This window comes from Aegilops tauschii, chromosome 6 (assembly GCF_002575655.3).
Source record: "Aegilops tauschii subsp. strangulata cultivar AL8/78 chromosome 6, Aet v6.0, whole genome shotgun sequence".
Classification (NCBI taxonomy): Eukaryota; Viridiplantae; Streptophyta; class Magnoliopsida; order Poales; family Poaceae; genus Aegilops; species Aegilops tauschii.
This window is the reverse complement of record NC_053040.3, coordinates 66,507,158-66,530,033: the sequence shown is the minus strand read 5'-3', so window position 1 is coordinate 66,530,033 and position 22,876 is coordinate 66,507,158.

The window sequence follows — 22,876 nt, the reverse complement described above, 5'->3', positions numbered from 1 at the left end:
CCCACAAGTGAGAGGCTTGCTCCCCACTCGGTAGGAATTTTTCACACTTAGGCGAGTACTGGACTGCAGCTAAGCCCCCGAGTGGGAGCCTTGCTCATCACTTGATAGGATTTTTCAAACATAGGCGAGTACTGGAGTGCAGCTAAGCCTCCGAGTGGGAGGGTTGCTCACCACTCGGTAGGTTTTTTCAAACTTAGGCGAGTACTGGACTGCAGCTAAGCCCCCGAGTGGGAGGGTTGCTCACCACTCGGTAGGATTTTTCAAACATACGCGAGTACTTGACTGCAGCTAAGCCCCCGAGTGGGAGGGTTGCTCACCACTCGGCAGGATTTTTCACACTTAGGCGAGTACTGGACTGCAGCTAAGCCCCCGAGTGAGAGGCTTGCTCACCACTCGGTAGGATTTTTCAAACTTAGCCGAGTACTGGACTGCAGCTAAGCCCCCGAGTGGGAGGGTTTCTCACCACTCGGTAGGATTTTTCAAACTTAGGCGAGTGCTAGACTGTAGCTAAGCCCCCGAGTGGGAGGGTTGCTCACCACTCGGTAGGATTTTTTCACACTTAGGCGAGTACTGGACTGCAGCTAAGCCCCCGAGTGAGAGACTTGCTCACCACTCGGTAGGATTTTTTTCACACTTAGCCGAGTACGGGACTGCAGCTAAGCCCCCGAGTGAGAGGCTTGCTCACCACTCGGTAGGATTTTTCAAACTTAGGAGAGTACTGGACTGCAGCTAAGCCCCCGAGTGGGAGGGTTGCTCACCACTCGGTAGGATTTTTCAAACTTAGGCGAGTGCTGGACTGCAGCTAAGCCCCCGACTGGGAGGGTTGCTCACCACTCGGTACGATTTTTCAAACTTAGACGAGTACTGGACTGCAGCTAAGCCTCCGAGTGGGAGGGTTGCTCAACACTCGGTAGGATTTTTCAAACTTAGGCGAGTACTGGACTGCAGCTATGCCCCCGAGTGGGAGGGTTTCACACCACTCGGTAGGATTTTTCAAACTTAGGCGAGTACTGGACTGCAGCTAGGCCCCCGAGTGGGAGGGTTGCTCACCACTCGGTAGGATTTTGTCACAATTAGGCGAGTACTGGACTGCAGCTAAGCCCCCGAGTGAGAGGCTTGCTCACCACTCGGTAGGATTTTTAAACTTAGGCGAGTACTGGACTGCAGCTAAGCCCCCGAGTGGGAGGGTTTCTCACCACTCGGTAGGATTTTTCAACCTTAGGCGAGTGCTAGACTGCAGCTAAGCCCCCGAGTGGGAGGGTTGCTCACCACTCGGTAGGATTTTTCAAACTTAGGCGAGTACTGGACTGCAGCTAAGCCCCCGAGAGAGAGACTTGCTCACCACTCGGTAGGATTTTTTCACACTTTGGCGAGTACTGGACTGCAGCTAAGCCCCCGAGTGAGAGGCTTGCTCACCACTCAGTAGGATTTTTCAAAGTTAGGCGTGTACTGGACTGGAGCTAAGCCCCCGAGTGGTAGGGTTGCTCACCACTCGGTAGGATTTTTCAAACTTAGGCGAGTACTGGAATGCAGCTAAGCCCACGAGTGAGAGGCTTGCTCACCACTCGGTTGGATTCTTTTCACACTTAGGCGAGTACTGGACTGCAGCTAAGCCCCCGAGTGGGAGGGTTTCTCACCACTCGGTAGGATTTTTCAAACTTAGGCGAGTGCTAGACTGTAGCTAAGCCCCCGAGTGGGAGGGTTGCTCACCACTCGGTAGGACTTTTTCACACTTAGGCGAGTACTGGACTGCAGCTAAGGCCCCGAGTGGGAGCCTTGCTCATCACTTGATAGGATTTTTCAAACATAGGCGAGTACTGGACTGCAGCTAAGCCTCCAAGTGGGAGGGTTGCTCACCACTCGGTAGGTTTTTTCAAACTTAGGCGAGTACTGGACTGCAGCTAAGCCCCCGAGTGGGAGGGTTGCTCACCACTCGGTAGGATTTTTCAAACATACGCGAGTACTTGACTGCAGCTAAGCCCCTGAGTGGGAGGGTTGCTCACCACTCGGTAGGATTTTTCACACTTAGGCGAGTACTGGACTGCAGCTAAGCCCCCGAGTGAGAGGCTTGCTCACCACTCGGTAGGATTTTTCAAACTTAGCCGAGTACTGGACTGCAGCTAAGCCCCCGAGTGGGAGGGTTTCTCACCACTCGGTAGGATTTCTCAAACTTAGGCGAGTGCTAGACTGTAGCTAAGCCCCCGAGTGGGAGGGTTGCTCACCACTCGGTAGGATTTTTTCACACTTAGGCGAGTACTGGACTGCAGCTAAGCCCCCGAGTGAGAGACTTGCTCACCACTCGGTAGGATTTTTTCACACTTAGCCGAGTACGGGACTGCAGCTAAGCCCCCGAGTGAGAGGCTTGCTCACCACTCGGTAGGAATTTTCAAACTTAGGAGAGTACTGGACTGTAGCTAAGCCCCCGAGTGGGAGGGTTGCTCACCACTCGGTACGATTTTTCAAACTTAGGCGAGTGCTGGACTGCAGCTAAGCCCCCGACTGGGAGGGTTGCTCACCACTCGGTACGATTTTTCAAACTTAGGCGAGTACTGGACTGCAGCTAAGCCTCCGAGTGGGAGGGTTGCTCAACACTCGGTAGGATTTTTCAAACGTAGGCGAGTACTGGACTGCAGCTATGCCCCGGAGTGGGAGGGTTTCACACCACTCGGTAGGATTTTTCAAACTTAGGCGAGTACTGGACTGGAGCTAAGCCCCCGAGTGGTAGGGTTGCTCACCACTCGGTAGGATTTTTCAAACTTAGGCGAGTACTGGAATGCAGCTAAGCCCACGAGTGAGAGGCTTGCTCACCGCTCGGTTGGATTCTTTTCACACTTAGGCGAGTACTGGACTGCAGCTAAGCCCCCGAGTGGGAGGGTTTCTCACCACTCGGTAGGATTTTTCAAACTTAGGCGAGTGCTAGACTGTAGCTAAGCCCCCGAGTGGGAGGGTTGCTCACCACTCGGTAGGACTTTTTCACACTTAGGCGAGTACTGGACTGCAGCTAAGGCCCCGAGTGGGAGCCTTGCTCATCACTTGATAGGATTTTTCAAACATAGGCGAGTACTGGACTGCAGCTAAGCCTCCAAGTGGGAGGGTTGCTCACCACTCGGTAGGTTTTTTCAAACTTAGGCGAGTACTTGACTGCAGCTAAGCCCCCGAGTGGGAGGGTTGCTCACCACTCGGTAGGATTTTTCAAACATACGCGAGTACTTGACTTCAGCTAAGCCCCTGAGTGGGAGGGTTGCTCACCACTCGGTAGGATTTTTCACACTTAGGCGAGTACTGGACTGCAGCTAAGCCCCCGAGTGAGAGGCTTGCTCACCACTCGGTAGGATTTTTCAAACTTAGCCGAGTACTGGACTGCAGCTAAGCCCCCGAGTGGGAGGGTTTCTCACCACTCGGTAGGATTTTTCAAACTTAGGCGAGTGCTAGACTGTAGCTAAGCCCCCGAGTGGGAGGGTTGCTCACCACTCGGTAGGATTTTTTCACACTTAGGCGAGTACTGGACTGCAGCTAAGCCCCCGAGTGAGAGACTTGCTCACCACTCGGTAGGATTTTTTCACACTTAGCCGAGTACGGGACTGCAGCTAAGCCCCCGAGTGAGAGGCTTGCTCACCACTCGGTAGGAATTTTCAAACTTAGGAGAGTACTGGACTGTAGCTAAGCCCCCGAGTGGGAGGGTTGCTCACCACTCGGTACGATTTTTCAAACTTAGGCGAGTGCTGGACTGCAGCTAAGCCCCCGACTGGGAGGGTTGCTCACCACTCGGTACGATTTTTCAAACTTAGGCGAGTACTGGACTGCAGCTAAGACTCCGAGTGGGAGGGTTGCTCAACACTCGGTAGGATTTTTCAAACGTAGGCGAGTACTGGACTGCAGCTATGCCCCCGAGTGGGAGGGTTTCACACCACTCGGTAGGATTTTTCAAACTTAGGCGAGTACTGGACTGCAGCTAAGCCCCCGAGTGGGAGGGTTGCTCACCACTCGGTAGGATTTTTTCACACTTAGGCGAGTACTGGACTGCAGCTAAGCCCCCGAGTGAGAGGCTTGCTCACCACTCGGTAGGATTTTTCAAACTTAGGCGAGTACTGGACTGCAGGTAAGCCCCCGAGTGGCAGGGATCGGTATGATTTTTCAAACATAGGCGAGTACTGGACTGCAGCTAAGCCCCCGAGTGAGAGGCTTGCTGACCACTCGGTAGGATTTTTCGAACTTAGGCGAGTACTGGACTACAGCTAAGCCCCCGAGTGGGAGGGTTTCTCACCACTCGGTAGGATTTTTCAAACTTAGGCGAGTGCTAGACTGTAGCTAAGCCCCCGAGTGGGAGGGTTGCTCACCAATCGGTAAGATTTTTTCACACTTAGGCGAGTACTGGTCTGCAGCTAAGCCCCCGAGTGAGAGACTTGCTCACCACTCGGTAGGATTTTTTCACACTTAGCCGAGTACGGGACTGCAGCTAAGCCCCCGAGTGAGTGGCTTGCTCACCACTCGGTAGGATTTTTCAAACTTAGGAGAGTACTGGACTATAGCTAAGCCCCCGAGTGGGAGGGTTGCTCACCACTCGGTAGGATTTTTCAAACTTAGGCGAGTGCTGGACTGCAGCTAAGCCCCCGACTGGGAGGGTTGCTCACCACTCGGTACGATTTTTCAAACTTAGGCGAGTACTGGACTGCAGCTAAGCCTCCGAGTGGGAGGGTTGCTCAACACTCGGTAGGATTTTTCAAACTTAGGCGAGTACTGGACTGCAGCTATGCCCCCGAGTGGGAGGGTTTCACACCACTCGGTAGGATTTTTCAAACTTAGGCGAGTACTGGACTGCAGCTAAGCCCCCGAGTGGGAGGGTTGCTCACCACTCGGTAGGATTTTTTCACACTTAGGCGAGTACTGGACTGCAGCTAAGCCCCCGAGTGAGAGGCTTGCTCACCACTCGGTAGGATTTTTCAAACTTAGGCGAGTACTGGACTGCAGGTAAGCCCCCGAGTGGGAGGGATCGGTATGATTTTTCAAACTTAGGCGAGTACTGGACTGCAACTAAGCCCCCGAGTGAGAGGCTTGCTCACCACTCGGTAGGATTTTTCGAACTTAGGCGAGTACTGGACTACAGCTAAGCCCCCGAGTGGGAGGGTTTCTCACCACTCGGTAGGATTTTTCAAACTTAGGCGAGTGCTAGACTGTAGCTAAGCCCCCGAGTGGGACGGTTGCTCACCACTCAGTATGATTTTTTCACACTTAGGCGAGTACTGGACTGCAGCTAAGCCCCCGAGTGAGAGACTTGCTCACCACTCGGTAGGATTTTTTCACACATAGCCAAGTACTGGACTGCAGCTAAGCCCCCGAGTGAGAGGCTTGCTCAGCCCTCGGTAGGATTTTTCAAACTTAGGCGACTACTGGACTGCAGCTAAGCCCCCGAGTCGGAGGGTTGCTCACCACTCGGTATGATTTTTCAAACTTAGGCGAGTACTGGACTGCAGCTAAGCCCACGAGTGAGAGGCTTGCTCACCACTCAGTAGGATTTTTTCACACTTAGGCGAGTACTGGACTGCAGCTAAGCCCCCGAGGGGGAGGGTTGCTCATCAGTCGGTAGGATTTTTCAAACATAGGCGAGTACTGGACTGCAGCTAAGCCTCCGAGTGGGAGGGTTGCTCACCACTCGGTAGGATTTTTCAAACATAGGCGAGTACTGGACTGCAGCTAAGCCCCCGAGTGGGAGGGTTGCTCACCACTCGGTAGGATTTTTCAAACATAGGTGAGTACTTGACTGCAGCTAAGCCCCCGAGTGGGAGGGTTGCTCACCACTCGGTAGGATTTTTCAAACTTAGGCGAGTGCTGGACTGCAGCTAAGCCCCCGAGTGGGATGGCTGCTCACCACTCGGTAGGATTTTCCAAACATAGGCGAGTACTGGACTTGTCGTGGAATTGTCACGGCAGATGTCCTCGGGTTAGGACTTAGTCGTGGAGCCATCGCAATTGGGAAGCTTGAAGGGGTTAAGTGGGACAAGGAACACGAGGGTTTATACTGGTTCGGCCCCTTACGGTGAAGGTAAAAGCCTACGTCCAGTTGAGGTGGTATTAATCAGGGTTTCGATAACCAGGGAGCTAAACAGCTATGCCCGGCTCTCGATCAGATTGTTGTCGCCCCTAAACCGCTGCCGGGTCGTCCCTTTATATAGGGAGGTTGACACCCAGCGGCCCTTAGAGTCCCGGCCGGCTCATTAGAGTGTCCGGCTCGGACTCTAAACAATACTTGCCTTATACTACAAGTTCTCCTATAACAATAAAGATTGTACTACGGGCTTTAAGCCATATCCGGGTCTCAGCCCATCTCTGGCCCATTATCTTGGAACTTGGCTCCGGGCTTCTGGCAATGACCCTACAAGTAACCCGGCCCTCCTTGCGGGTGACTCCAAGGTCTATATCCTCAACATTAGGCCCCAGATTGACTTGAGCCGGCTCGTGTCAATCTTCAACTCTGCCGACAGAAAAAATCTCCGGCTTACCGTTCGTGTGAAGGCCATAACCCCGTGTGACGTCATTCTCCGGACTCCGGATAATCCGCCGTGACGTCATCCTCCATTAAGTCTGTTTTTTACTCCGCCAGATCCGCAACGGATCTCTGCTGTCACTGTCTTTCCGAAAATCGAGGCGCCGTGAGGGGGAGATAACCACGCCGTGGTCTCCTTGAATATCGCGCCCACTTATGACTTGCCTTATAAATAGGCCGGCCCAGCACTTTCTCCTCATGCTCTCCCTCTTCCTCCTTGCGCTGTTGCTCCTTTGCTCGAGCTCCGCCACTGCCGCCGCCGTCGCGCCCCTGGTCTTCATCAACCCGGCCGCTGCATCACCCTGATTCGGACCAGACTCACGGCGGCGACCTCCGCTCCTTCCAACTCCGGTGAGTCTCCTCTGCCTTGCTAGAACAGATCTGCGGTAGGGTTCTTTCAGTTCTTCGTGTTCATCACCATTGCCCACAGACTCGGTAGTTCTTGTTGCCACTGTAGTTAGTTGATCTTTAACCTCGCGTAGAACCACTGCGGTAGAGGTTTGAGACCCATTTCATCTATAAGAAAACCCTCTTTTTACTGCATAAGAACTGTGTTCAACCTCAAGAACTTCTTCTGCCTCTGTTGTTTAGGTCTAGAAAATTTTCACCTCGCCCGACCATTTTGATCTGAAAAAGTTCCTGCAATATGTGAAATCCGTTTTACCATACTTAGTAAAAACTGCAACCCTTGAATCTTGGCGGCTTATGCTTCCGACTTAAAGAAAACACGCGTCGTAGAACTTTCCGGTTTAAAGAGAACCATGCTCCGTAGAATCCTCCGACTTAACTGCAGTAAGCCGTAGATGACCAACTTATCCTGAAAACTCCGACGGCTTAGATAACTCATCGTATCAATATATATCATTAGTTCCCTTCATAAGTCGTCACTGTAGTTTGAATGATAATCCCCGGCTTATAATTAACCCAGACACTTTTCTCTTCCTCATAGACCACCAACCGTCACCATGCCTCCCAAGACTCCCATCACTTGCAACTGGATGAAATCCAACGTCACTGATGAGACCTTGGCCAACTTTGTTAAGTCCGGATATCTGCCCAAGAAGGAAGTGATGTCCTACCGTGCCCCTGATCCGTCAGAAGAAAGACCACAGCCAAGGGACGGGGAGGTAGTGATCTTTGCAGACCATATGAGCCGGGGCTTCGCACCGCCCGGCTCAAAATTCTTCCGGGACGTGCTCAACTTCTTTGACCTTCGGCCTCAGGATATAGGACCCAATTCCATATCCAACATCTGCAACTTCCAAGTTTTTTGTGAAGTATATCTTGGAGAACAGCCGAGTCTGCTTCTCTTCAGAGAGCTGTTTTATTTGAACCGCCAAAATGAGTGCGCAAACGGTCCAAGTCTAGAGCTAGGCGGCATCTCCATCCAACGGCGCAGGGACTGTCTATTTCCTTACGCAGAACCCCCAAGTCACCCCAAGGACTGGAACATGACTTGGTTCTACTGCCAAGACACGTCCCCGGCTGATGAGAGCCCGCTGCCCGGCTTTCGCCCAACGCGCCTGGAGCGAACTCATCCATTATCCGACAAACTGACTGCCGCAGAACGCCAGCCTCTGCTTCCAACGATCAACAAGATCAAGGCCCTGGTAGGCAACGGTCTGAACGGAATAGACCTGGTCCGGGTCTGGATCTCATGGCGGGTGATCCCATTGAGCCGCCGCCCCGGCTTAATGTGTGAGTACACCGGGCGAAAGGATGACCCGCAGAGACACAGTCGCAATGATCTTCCAAAAGACGTTGCGGAAGAAGAGACCAAGGCTCTGTTAAACGAGAGCCTGGCAGACTGTGGAAGGACCGGGCTAGCCCCGTTCTGCAAGACCAATCCGGCCCCTGCGGTAAACCGCTGACCTTTAACCTTTCAACTTCTTTTACATGCCATCTTGCTAAGAATTCATTACTGTATTTCTCAGGCTGATGATAAATTCTGGCGGGTCAAGTATGACCATGAGGCGGCCAAGAAGGCCAGGAAGGCGAAGAAAGCCGCCATGAGAGCCGCCCCTCGCAAAAAGGGAAGCAGACCCACTGCTTCGGAGCTGCTGCAATTAAGCGATAGCTCCGAGTCAGAGGTAACCCTTAAACCTTTAAACTCTTGCCATATTTGTTGTTTGCTGCTCTCCACTTTACCATCATTTTGTTTATTGACAGGATGACACCGGCGCCAGTAACCCGGTGATTGAAGAGGTAACATTACTCTCCTCCGACTGGGAGCCTTTGCCACAGCTGAAAGTCCGAAGGGTAACCCGGAAAGTAAGCTTTTCTCATCCATTAGCTCATCAAGACCCTCAATTTCTTTTGAAGCACCAGGTTCACGAAAGCCGGCGTCTCACCCGGGCCCGCAAGGACACCGACCTCTCCGCCGGGTTACCCGACGCGACAAGGAAGCGTCGCACCGAGGTCTTTTCTCACTTGTACCCTTTTCATCCGTTGGCGGGTGTTATCCGTCAACCACTTAATTCTTCTGACTCCAATTACCAGGAGACCTCCCCCTCTTCGGGTGACTCCATGCAGTCAAGTCTACCGGCCTTCAAGACTGCACCCGGGTAATAACAATCACCTTACATTATCTGTCTGTATTTACTCTTTGTATGCCTAACACTTCTGTCTTTTCAGTGCCCAGGCAAAGCTCACCAAAAGAGCAAAGAAGACCAGGTCAGCCGGAGTGCCGGACTTGCCTGAGCCGGAAACGACGGCTCAAGATCCGCCAGCCGCCTCCGAGGCCACCATTCCCATGGATACGGCGCCTGAAGCCCCTGCCCCGACCACCAAGACAACGACCGAAGCGTCAGCTAATCCGGAGGCCTCCGGCTCAACCCCACCGGCTAACGACCCGGACGTGGTAATTACCCGGACGGAGTATGTTGAGCCGGGGAGGCCGACCGCACTGGCCCAATGCTCCGCGAAGGGGGAGCTGCTGCAACCCCACCGAGTGAATCTGGATCTCTCGGGCTACACCGATTTGAGCATTGGAGAGCTCGTTTCTAGCTACATCAGCCAGGTTCACAAGAGCCGGGACGCCGAGATCGCCATGGTCAACCAGATCCATCAAAAGTCTGAGGTAACCTTCTGCTGTCTTCTTACTTTCCGCATAGTGATCCTTGTCACGCTAGCCCCCAAGTCTATGACTTATACTTGGAATATGTTGTAGACTTAGAGTCCGGCTTACTTAATTGAACCGGCAGTACGTAGACACGTTCAACATGCATTAGCCCCCAAGTGCCAAGTGTCTTTGCTTGGAAAGTGCTTGGGACTTATATAATGACTGTTTAATAACCCGGAAATATATGCAGGCTACTGGCAAGAAATTTGAGTCGGACCTTGCGGGTCTCAAGAACCGGTTAAAAACTCAAGAGATGGAGACCCGGGAGGCGAACGCCATGTTTGTCTCCAGCATCGCTGCTCAGGAGAAATTGAAGACTGAATTCGACGCTGAGCGGAAGGCCTGGGCTGAGGTGAAAGCCGCACTGGTGACCCGGGCAGAACAGGCGGAGAAGGCCCTCAATGAAAAAACTGCTGAGCTCTCCAGCCTAAAGCGCCAGGTTTCCCAGATGGTGGCTGCTATCTTTGGTAAGTCACCTCGCTGGCTTTCATCAAGTCTGTATATGTTATAATTCATCCTTGTCACCGGCTTACCTGATCTTTACTTAAACAGGTCCCAGGAGTGCCAACCTGAACCAGAGCGTGGTCACCAAGTTAAAGGCCGTGTACACCCTGGTGGAACAACTCTACACCGGGTCACAACGCGCCTTAGCTGTGGTGGCCCTATCCAATGAGGTGCCAACCCATCTGGCCGAAGTCCTGCGCCGGCTTGCTGTTCTGCCACAACGGATCCAGGAGCTACGCCGAGCCTCCGCAAGATCCGGAGCAATTGCCGCGCTGAGCCGGGCCAAGGCATTCCTGCCGGAGCTAGACCCGGCAGACATCGCCCTGGGTTACCCGAGCCTGAAGGAAGACGGCTCAGCCTTCGACCAGAAGGATTTCGCGGCATGTGTGAAGGCTGTACGCCCGGTGGCCACCATCATCGGGAACGACACCGACTTAACCAAGTATCAGCCGGGGTACAACGCGGAGAATCAGAGAATTCCAACCCCTCGCTATGAAGCTCTTAGTCTGATTCCTCCGGCTCGCCAACACACCTACGCCCCCGAGATTGACCCGGCCGGGTTAATTGACGAAGAAGCTCAGTTCGAAGCTCTCAGCGGCATCAACTGGAAATCGTCGACCTTCGAAGCCTTGGGATCAGCCGGAGCAGAAGATGAGCCGGGGACTTTGACTCAGCAGGCGTCATAAACCGGCTAGCGGCTCACCAAACAACGCTCCACCCTTGAAACTTTGAAAGATTTTTTTAATAGAATAAGTGCAACAATTTATCTCTGCCGTGCCATCGTGTACGTAATGAATGCTGAAATCCTTTGAAGACATTCTTTTGATGCTCCTCCGGGTCATAATTATCCTTCGTGCTTCTCAACCTTTAAAAAAGTACCTTCAAGCATCTGCATAGAAAGGTAAATCACAAGTCTCAAGACGGCTTACCACCCTCCGGATTAAATGACCCGGGTAGCATGGTTGGTATCTTAACTCTAATGGACTTGTCTTGATGACATCCAGGATGTTCAATTAACAAGATAACTCCAAAATTAAGCCGGTCAAGCGAAACCCGGCCATGCACACGTTGTCATAATCAGAGTAGACTTTGCGATAAATCGGAACTTAGGGGCTTCCAGTTCGAATACGACCAGAGACCCGGCCCGAAAGGGGTTTAAGCCAAGATTCGGATACGATCATATAGCCCCCAATGGGTGTGGCGATGCCAATCAAGAGGGCACCGACAGCTATGTTCTCTTGGGTTCGTATACGACCCATGTTTGAACAGGAAGCCCCCAAGTGATTCTGAAAATTGTTTAACGACGCTGATTCGAATACGATCCACGTCGGTTCTCAGAGGGGTTACACTATGATTCAAATATGACCAAAGGCAACCTCCCAATGAGCTCGGCATTTTGCCAATCAAATGGGTATCGACAGCTATGTTCTCTTTGGTTCGAATACGACCCATGTTTGAACAGGAAGCCCCCAAGTGATCTTACTGCTTACGGCTAGACTCGAATGCGATCATAAGCCGGATCCTCCTTTCAAATTAGTATGACACGTATATTTGGAGGAGAAAAAAGGACAGAGGTCATGCTTTATTGCTTATCATAATACATATATGTCTGAGATAAATATGTACACCACAAGAGCCGGTAGCTCAAGTGTAATAAGGCCGAAGCTGAGCGATATTCCACGGCCGACGGGTCTCCTCCTCAGATTTACGCGAATCTTTACGCTCCCGAACATCAATGAGGTAATATGACCCGTTGTGCAAGTTCTTACTGACCACAAAGGGCCCTTCCCAAGGTGGGGATAATTTGTGTGCATCTGTTTGATCCTGGATGAGCCGGAGCACAAGGTCGCCTTCCTGGAAGACCCGGGATTTGACCCGGCGGCTATGATAACGGTGCAGGTCTTGTTGGTAAATCGCTGGACGGGCTGCTGCCACATCACGCTGTTCATCCAACAAGTCCAGAGCAACTTGGCGCGCCTGTTCATTGTTCGTTTCAACATAAACCGCCACACGAGGTGAATCGTGACGGATGTCGCTAGGGAGGACCGCTTCTGCCCCATAAACCATGAAGAAAGGCGTGAAGCCAGTAGACCTGTTAGGAGTAGTGTTGATGCTCCATAAGACGGAGGGCAACTCCTCCACCCAACAACCCGGCGTCCGTTGCAAAGGGACCAAAAGCCGGGGTTTGATGCCCTTCAGAATCTCCTGGTTAGCTCTCTCAGCTTGACCATTGGACTGGGGATGAGCCACTGAAGAAACATCAAGCCGGATATGCTCTCGTTGACAAAACTCCTCCATAGCGCCTTTGGACAGATTAGTGCCATTGTCTGTTATGATGCTGTGCGGAAAGCCGAAGCGGAAGATCACCTTTTTCATAAATTGAACCGCCGTGGCTGTATCACACTTGCTAACTGGCTCAGCTTCCACCCACTTCGTGAATTTGTCCACTGCCACCAAGAGGTGGGTCTTCTTATCCTTGGACCGTTTAAAAAGCCCGACCATATCAAGCCCCCAGACCGCAAAGGGCCAAGTGATCGGGATCATCCTCAATTCCTGAGCCGGCACATGAGCCCGTCAGGAGAACCTCTGACAACCATCACACTTACTGACCAAGTCCTCCGCATCAGCGTGAGCCGTCAACCAATAAAAACCATGACGGAATGCCTTGGCCACAAGGGATTTCGAGCCGGCATGATGGCCGCAATCCCCTTCATGGATCTCGCGCAAGATCTCTTGACCTTCCTCAGGGGAAATACAACGCTGAAATACCCCTGAAACACTGCGATGATGCAACTCACCGTTGATAACAATCATTGACTTGGCCCGCCGGATTATTTGCCTGGCCAAAGTTTCATCCTGTACACAACGCTGGTAAGTCGCCTGCGCACACTTGAGCCCAAAGGGCATAGAGACATAGCAGAAGGCTCCAAAGGGAGTGATGAACGCCGTCTTCTCCTGGTCCTTAACTGCCATCTTAATCTGATGATACCCGGAATAGGCATCCAAGAAACTTAAGCGTGCACAACCTGCCGTAGCATCAATGATTTGATCAATACGGGGGAGAGCAAAAGGATCAGCCGGACACGCCTTGTTCAAGTCCGTGTAGTCCACACACATCCGCCAGGTGCCGTTCTTCTTAAGTACGAGCACCGGGTTAGCCAACCACTCTGGGTGAAAAACCTCAACAATGAACCCGGCCGCCAAGAGCCGGGCCACTTCTTCACCAATATCTTTCCGCCTCTCTTCGTTAAACCGTCGAAGGAACTGTCTGACCGGCTTAAATTTTGGATCAACATTGAGAGTGTGCTCAGCGAGTTCTCTAGGTACACCTGGCATGTCAGAAGATTTCCATGCGAAGATGTCCCTATTCTCACGGATGAACTCGATGAGCGTGCTTTCCTATTTCGGGTCCAGATTTGCACTGATGCTGAACTGCTGAGACGAGTCACCTGGAACAAAATCAACAAGTTTAGTCTCATCAGCCGATTTAAACTTCATTGCTGGTTCATTCTCCGTGGTTGGCTTTTTCAGAGAGGTCATATCTGTTGGGTCAACATTGTCTTTATAAGATTTCAACTCTTCTGTGGCACAAACAGACTCCGCATAAGCTGCGTCACCTTCCTCACACTCCAGAGCCACTTTCCGGCTGCCGTGAACCGTAATGGTCCCGTTGTGACCCGGCATCTTGAGCTGTAAGTACACATAACACGGCCGTGCCATGAACTTGGCGTAAGCCGGCCGTCCAAATATGGCGTGGTATGGACTTCTTATCTTGACCACCTCAAAGGTCAACTTCTCCACCCTGTAGTTGTTCTCGTCACCAAAAGCCACTTCCAGTTCGATCTTGCCGACTTGATAAGCCGATTTACCGGGTACCACACCATGGAAGATAGTATTTCACTGGCTGAGGTTCTTATCGACTAGCACCATACGACGGAAACTCTCATAATAAAGGATGTTGATGCTGCTGCCTCCATCCATGAGTACCTTTGTGAACTTATAGCCTCCCACTTGAGGAGCCACCACTAAGGCCAGGTGGCCCGGGTTATCCACCCGGGGAGGGTGATCCTCCCTACTCCACACTATGGGGTGCTCCGACCACCGTAAGTAGCATGGAACCGCCGGCTCAACAGCATTAACATCCCTCTTGTGAAGCTTCTCGTCTCGTTTGCACAAACTAGTGGTGAACACGTGATACTGTCCACCGCTAAGCTGCTTTGGGTTGGTCTGATAGCCCCCCTGTTGCTGTTGATGACCCTGACCAGACTGTTGATTAAAGCCCCCTTGACCGTTCTGAGGACCGGAATTTGACCCGCCGCCCGGGCCATGAAAGCCGCCGGCGCCTGAGCCGCCACCCGGACCATTGTAGTTTTTAAAGGCCTTCATGATAGCACAATCCTTCCACAGATGAGTCGCCGGCTTCTCTCTAGAACCGTGTCTCGGACAAGGTTCATTCAACAGCTGTTCCAGAGAAGGTCCTGACCCGCCGCCTCAGGGAGGGGGCCTCTCCTTGCGTCGCTGGTTATTACCTTGAGAGTTGGTGTTGGCTACAAACTCTAGGCTGCCATCGGCCTTGCGCTTGCCTCCTCCTTGGTTCGCCGGGCTAAACTGAGGACCCTTGCCGTTGCCGTTCTTCTTTCCCTTCCCTGCCCTTTCATCATCTGAAGGGGGATCCTTGGTACCATCGGAATCGGCGTACTTGACAAGAGCTGCAATCAGTGTACCCATATCAGTACAGTCACGCTTAAGCCGCCCGAGTTTCATCTTTAGGGGCACAAAGCGACGGTTTTGTTCCAACATTAAGACTGCAGAGCCAGCATCCATCTTATCCGATGAATGTATGATCTCCTTGACCCGGCGAACCCAATGGGTCGTGGATTCACCCTCCTGCTGCTTACAGTTAGTCAGATCCACGATTGACATAGATTGCCTGCAGGTATCTTTGAAGTTTTGAATGAACCGGGCTTTCAGCTCAGCCCAAGACCCAATGGAGTTCGGCGGTAACCCTTTCAACCACGTGCAGGCAGTTCCATCTAACATCATGGTGAAATATTTGGCCATGGCCGCCTCACTGACTTCCAGTAATTCCATAGCCATCTCATAACTCTCAATCCAGGCTGCAGGCTGTAAGTCTGCTGTATAGTTAGGCACCTTCCTAGGTCCTTTGAAGTCCTTGGGTAGACGTTCATTACGGATAGCTGGCACCAAACAAGGGACACCCCCGGTTCTGGTAGGGATACCCGCATCAACGGACATCGTCGGATAAGCCGGGGGGGTCTGGTAAGCCGTCAATTGAGGCGCCTGCTCCGCCTCCTGGCATGCTTGGTCTGCTACGTAGAAGGCTCCCTTATGAGCCGGGCCATGACCAGGGGGCGGGTCATGGCGTCGGACATTACTTGAGCCGGTCGCCGAGACCATGTGCCGGCTCTAACTCGGGCTCTGCCCTGGACGAGGGGTTGAGTGGATCCTATCCCGGCTGTAGGAGTACGCCTCTTGTTGCGCCAGTGCTGTATGAAGGAGTTCTCTGACTCGGCGGGTCTCAATAGCCGTCGGAGAGTCGCCATCAACGGGCAGAGCCGCCAGCCGTGCCGCCGCGGCGACCATGTTCTCCAGCGGGTTATTATAATGGCCCGGGGGTATTGGCACATATTGAGGCGGGGCAGGGGGCCCCTGGGGAGGCCCCATCACTCGTGGTTGAATAAGGGGTCCAGACCCGGGTGCTACGACCCCTGGCGGGTGACTAGACCCTGCACCTGGCGAGTTGAAGAGGTTGCGCGGATCGTAGACCGGCGGGAGTCGAGATTGAGCCTTTTGATGCCTCCTTCTCATGACCTCATTGGCCGCGTTCTGATCCATCGTGAGTTGGAAGGACTGCGCCTGAATCAGCTGGGTCTGGGCATCGAGAGCCGCCCGCTCCGCAGCCAGCCTGATCCCTTCCGCTGCAAGGTCCTCTTTAGCTTTTATCAGATCCAATTTTAGCTGTGCCACCGCCGCATCATGCTGAACTTGATCCGCCGGGTCGACCGTGGCGGTTAACAGGGCCGTCATCTTATCCGTGAGATCCATCAACACCTGAGCCGGGGAAGGCACCGGGTTTTCCGATCCGGCAGCGGGGTTCTGAACAGGCTGCGCACCAGCCATAAAAACTCCGACCTGACTTGGCGGCTCAAAAAGGTCTGGAATACTGTTGCCATCGGAATAACTCATGAGCCTGCCATCTTGAAGTTGGTACAACGAGTTTGACTCATCAGCGGCCGACTCGCCGTCAGAGCCGGCGGCCGCCTCATCACCAGACCCGGATGGATCAGAGGGCCCTCCGTGGATGCATCCCACAAAAGCGCGCCTTAAGGCAGGCCGGGCCCGGGCGGGTCGTGCGCGCTGAGCCGTTTCGATGGGATCGGCGCGGGGATCCGGCTCGGGGCCCGGCTCACCAATCTTGCCGATGAAGACATGAATTCCACCGAAGGGGACCCGGTACCCGTACTCCACTGAGCCGGCGTCGGGGCCCCAGTCCGCATCGTCGATGTAGAGCTTGCCGCGACGACTGTTGGTCATCCGGCCCACAGCGTATCCCTTGAGCCCTTCGAAGCTGCCCTTCAAGAACTCAAATCCACCGTGCGCCAGCCCCACGGTGGGCGCCAACTGTCGTGGAATTGTCACGACAGATGTCCTCGGGTTAGGACTTAGTCGTGGAGCCATCGCAATTGGGAAGCTTGAAGGGGTTAAGTGGGACAAGGAACACGAGGGTTTATACTGGTTCGGCCCCTTACGGTGAAGGTAAAAGCCTACATCCAGTTGAGGTGGTATTAATCAGGGTTTCGATAACCAGGGAGCTAAACAGCTATGCCCGGCTCTCGATCAGATTGTTGTCGCCCCTAAACCGCTGCCGGGTCGTCCCTTTATATAGGGAGGTTGACACCCAGCGGCCCTTAGAGTCCCGGCCAGCTCATAAGAGTGTCCGGCTCGGACTCTAAACAATACTTGCCTTATACTACAAGTTCTCCTATAACAATAAAGATTGTACTACGGGCTTTAAGCCATATCCGGGTCTCAGCCCATCTCTGGCCCATTATCTTGGAACTTGGCTCCGGGCTTCTGGCAATGACCCTACAAGTAACCCGGCCCTCCTTGCAGGTGACTCCAAGGTCTATATCCTCAACATTAGGCCCCAGATTGACTTGAGCCGGCTCGTGTCAATCTTCAACTCTGCCGACAAAAAAAATCTCCGGCTTACCGTTCGTGTGAAGGCCATAACCCGGTGTGACGTCATTCTCCGGACTCCGGATAATCCGCCGTGACGTCATCCTCCATTAAGTCTGTTTTTTACTCCGCCAGATCCGCAACGGATCTCTGCTGTTACTGTCTTTCCGAAAATCGAGGCGCCGTGAGGGGGAGATAACCACGCCGTGGTCTCCTTGAATATCGCGCCCACTTATGACTTGCCTTATAAATAGGCCGGCCCAGCACTTTCTCCTCACGCTCTCCCTCTTCCTCCTCGCGCTGTTGCTCCTTTGCTCGAGCTCCGCCACTGCCGCCGCCGTCGCGCCCCTGGTCTTCATCAACCCGGCCGCTGCATCACCCTGATTCGGACCAGACTCACGGCGGCGACCTCCGCTCCTTCCAACTCCGGTGAGTCTCCTCTGCCTTGCTAGAACAGATCTGCGGTAGGGTTCTTTCAGTTCTTCGTGTTCATCACCATTGCCCACAGACTCGGTAGTTCTTGTTGCCACTGTAGTTAGTTGATCTTTAACCTCGCGTAGAACCACTGCGGTAGAGGTTTGAGACCCATTTCATCTATAAGAAAACCCTCTTTTTACTGCATAAGAACTGTGTTCAACCTCAAGAACTTCTTCTGCCTCTGTTGTTTAGGTCTAGAAAATTTTCACCTCGCCCGACCATTTTGATCCGAAAAAGTTACTGCAATATGTGAAATCCGTTTTACCATACTTAGTAAAAACTGCAACCCTTGAGTCTTGGCGGCTTATGCTTCCGACTTAAAGAAAACACGCGTCGTAGAACTTTCCGGTTTAAAGAGAACCATGCTCCGTAGAATCCTCCGACTTAACTGCAGTAAGCCGTAGATGACCAACTTATCCTGAAAACTCCGACGGCTTAGATAACTCATCGTATCAATATATATCATTAGTTCCCTTCATAAGTCGTCACTGTAGTTTGAATGATAATCCCCGGCTTATAATTAACCCAGACACTTTTCTCTTCCTCATAGACCACCAACCGTCACCATGCCTCCCAAGACTCCCATCACTTGCAACTGGATGAAATCCAACGTCACTGATGAGACCCTGGCCAACTTTGTTAAGTCCGGATATCTGCCCAAGAAGGAAGTGATGTCCTACCGTGCCCCTGATCCGTCAGAAGAAAGACCACAGCCAAGGGACGGGGAGGTAGTGATCTTTGCAGACCATATGAGCCGGGGCTTCGCACCGCCCGGCTCAAAATTCTTCCGGGACGTGCTCAACTTCTTTGACCTTCGGCCTTAGGATATAGGACCCAATTCCATATCCAACATCTGCAACTTCCAAGTTTTTTGTGAAGTATATCTTGGAGAAGAGCCGAGTCTGCTGCTCTTCAGAGAGCTGTTTTACTTGAACCGCCAAAATGAGTGCGCAAACGTTCCAAGTCTAGAGCTAGGCGGCATCTCCATCCAACGGCGCAGGGACTGTCTATTTCCTTACGCAGAACCCCCAAGTCACCCCAAGGACTGGAACATGACTTGGTTCTACTGCCAAGACACGTCCCCGGCTGATGAGAGCCCGCTGCCCGGCTTTCGCCCAACGCGCCTGGAGCGAACTCATCCATTATCCGACAAACTGACTGCCGCAGAACGCCAGCCTCTGCTTCCAACGATCAACAAGATCAAGGCCCTGGTAGGCAACGGTCTGAACGGAATAGACCTGGTCCGGGTCTGGATCTCATGGCGGGTGATCCCATTGAGCCGCCGCCCCGGCTTAATGTGTGAGTACACCGGGCGAAAGGATGACCCGCAGGGACACAGTCGCAATGATCTTCCAGAAGACGTTGCGGAAGAAGAGACCAAGGCTCTGTTAAACGAGAGCCTGGCAGACTGTGGAAGGACCGGGCTAGCCCCGTTCTGCAAGACCAATCCGGCCCCTGCGGTAAACCGCTGACCTTTAACCTTTCAACTTCTTTTACATGCCATCTTGCTAAGAATTCATTACTGTATTTCTCAGGCTGATGATAAATTCTGGCGGGTCAAGTATGACCATGGGGCGGCCATGAAGGCCAGGAAGGCGAAGAAAGCCGCCAAGAGAGCCGCCCCTCGCAAAAAGGGAAGCAGACCCACTGCTTCGGAGCTGCTGCAATTAAGCGATAGCTCCGAGTCAGAGGTAACCCTTAAACCTTTAAACTCTTGCCATATTTGTTGTTTGCTGCTGTCCACTTTACCATCATCTTGTTTATTGACAGGATGACACCGGCGCCAGTAACCCGGTGATTGAAGAGGTAACATTACTCTCCTCCGACTGGGAGCCTTTGCCACAGCTGAAAGTCCGAAGGGTAACCCGGAAAGTAAGCTTTTCTCATCCATTAGCTCATCAAGACCCTCAATTTCTTTTGAAGCAGCAGGTTCACGAAAGCCGGCGTCTCACCCGGGCCCGCAAGGACACCGACCTCTCCGCCGGATTACCCGACGCGACAAGGAAGCGTCGCACCGAGGTCTTTTCTCACTTGTACCCTTTTCATCCGTTGGCGGGTGTTATCCGTCAACCACTTAATTCTTCTGACTCCAATTACCAGGAGACCTCCCCCTCTTCGGGTGACTCCATGCAGTCAAGTCTGCCGGCCTTCAAGACTGCACCCGGGTAATAACAATCACCTTACATTATCTGTCTGTATTTACTCTTTGTATGCCTAACACGTCTGTCTTTTCAGTGCCCAGGCAAAGCTCACCAAAAGAGCAAAGAAAACCAGGTCAGCCGGAGTGCCGGACTTGCCTGAGCCGGAGACGACGGCTCATGATCTGCCAGCCGCCTCCGAGGCCACCATTCCCATGGATATGGCGCCTGAAGCCCCTGCCCCAACCACCAAGACAACGACCGAAGCGTCAGCTAATCCGGAGGCCTCCGGCTCAACCCCACCGGCTAACGACCCGGACGTGGTAATTACCCGGACGGAGTATGTTGAGCCGGGGAGGCCGACCGCACTGGCCCAATGCTCCGCGAAGGGGGAGCTGCTGCAACCCCACCGGGTGAATCTGGATCTCTCGGGCTACACCGATTTGAGCATTGGAGAGCTCGTTTCTAGCTACATCAGCCAGGTTCACAAGAGCCGGGACGCCGAGATCGCCATGGTCAACCAGATCCATCAAAAGTCTGAGGTAACCTTCTGCTGTCTTCTTACTTTCCGCATAGTGATCCTTGTCACGCTAGCCCCCAAGTCTATGACTTATACTTGGAATATGTTGTAGACTTAGAGTCCGGCTTACTTAATTGAACCGGCAGTACGTAGACACGTTCAACATGCATTAGCCCCCAAGTGCCAAGTGTCTTTGCTTGGAAAGTGCTTGGGACTTATATAATGACTGTTTAATAACCCGGAAATATATGCAGGCTACTGGCAATGACCCTACAAGTAACCCGGCCCTCCTGGCGGGTGACTCCAAGGTCTATATCCTCAACAGGACTGCAGCTAACCCTCCGAGTGGGAGGGTTGCTCACCACTCGGTAGGATTTTTCAAACATAGGCGAGTACTGGACTGCAGCTAAGCCCCCGAGTGGGAGGGTTGCTCACCACTCGGTAGGATTTTTCAAACTTAGGCGACTACTGGACTGCAGCTAAGCCCCCGAGTAGGAGGTTTGCTCACCACTCGGTAGGATTTTTTCACACTTAGGCGAGTACTGGACTGCAGCTAAGCCCCCGAGTGAGAGGCTTGCTCACCACTCGGTAGGATTTTTCAAACATCGGCGAGTACTTGACTGCAGCTAAGCCCCCAAGTGGTAGGGTTGCTCACCACTCGGTAGGATTTTTTCACACTTAGGCGAGTACTGGACTGCAGCTAAGCCCCCGAGTAAGAGGCTTGCTCACCACTCGGTAGGATTTTTCAAACTTAGGCGAGTGCTAGACTGTAGCTAAGCCCCCGAGTGGGAGGGTTGCTCACCACTCGGTAGGATTTTTCAAACTTAGGCGAGTCCTGGACTGCAGCTAAGCCCACGAGTGAGAGGGTTGCTCACCACTCTGTTGGATTTTTTCACACTTAGGCGAGTACTGGACTGCAGCTAAGCCCCCGAGTGGGAGGGTTGCTCACCACTCGGTAGGATTTTTTCACACTTATGCGAGTACTGGACTGCAGCTAAGCCCCCGAGTGAGAGGCTTGCTCACCACTCGGTAGGATTTTTCAAAGTTTGGCGAGTACTGGACTGGAGCTAAGCCCCCGAGTGGTAGGGTTGCTCACCACTCGGTAGGATTTTTCAAACTTAGGCGAGTCCTGGAATGCAGCTCAGCCCACGAGTGAGAGGCTTGCTCACCACTCTGTTGGGTTTTTTCACACTTAGGCGAGTACTGGACTGCAGCTAAGACCCCGAGTGGGAGGGTTTCTCACCACTCGGTAGGATTTTTTCACACTTAGGCGAGTACTGGACTGCAGCTAAGCCCCCGAGTGAGAGGCTTGCTCACCACTCGGTAGGATTTTTCAAACTTACGCGAGTACTGGACTGCAGCTAAGCCCCCGACTGGGAGGGTTGCTCACCACTCGGTAGGATTTTTCAAACTTAGGCAAGTACTGGACTGCAGCTCAGCCTCCGAGTGGGAGGGTTGCTCACCACTCGGTAGGATTTTTCAAACTTAGGCGAGTGCTATACTGTAGCTAAGCCCCCGAGTGGGAGGGTTGCTCACCACTCGGTAGGATTTTTCAAACATAGGCGAGTACTGGACTGCAGCTAAGCCCCCGAGTGGGAGGGTTGCTCACCACTCGGTAGGATTTTTCAAACATAGGCGAGTACTGGACTGCAGCTAAGCCCCCGAGTGGGAGGGTAGCTCACCACTCGGTAGGATTTTTTCACACTTAGGCGAGTACTGGACTGCAGCTAAGCCCCCGAGTGAGAGGCTTGCTCACCACTCGATAGGATTTTTCAAACTTAGGCGAGTACTGGACTGCAGGTAAGCCCCCGAGTGGGAGGGATCGGTAGGATTTTTCAAACTTAGGCGAGTACTGGACTGCAGCTAAGCCCCCGAGTGAGAGGCTTACTCACCACTCGGTAGGATTTTTCAAACTTAGGCGAGTACTGGACTGCAGCTAAGCCCCCGAGTGGGAGGGTTTCTCACCACACGGTAGGATTTTTCAAACTTAGGCGAGTGCTAGATTGTAGCTAAGCCCCCGAGTGGGCGTGTTGCTCACCACTCGGTAGGATTTTTTAACACTTAGGCGAGTACTGGACTACAACTAAGCCCCCGAGTGAGAGACTTGCTCACCACTCGGTAGGATTTTTTCACACATAGCCAAGTACAGGACTGCAGCTAAGCCCCCGAGTGAGAGGCTTGCTCACCACTCGGTAGGATTTTTCTAACTTAGGCGACTACTGGACTGCAGCTAAGCCCCCGAGTGGGAGGGTTGCTCACCACTCGGTAGGATTTTTCAAACTTAGGCGAGTACTGGACTGCAGCTAAGCCCCCGAGTGAGAGGCTTACTCACCACTCGGTAGGATTTTTCAAACTTAGGCGAGTACTGGACTGCA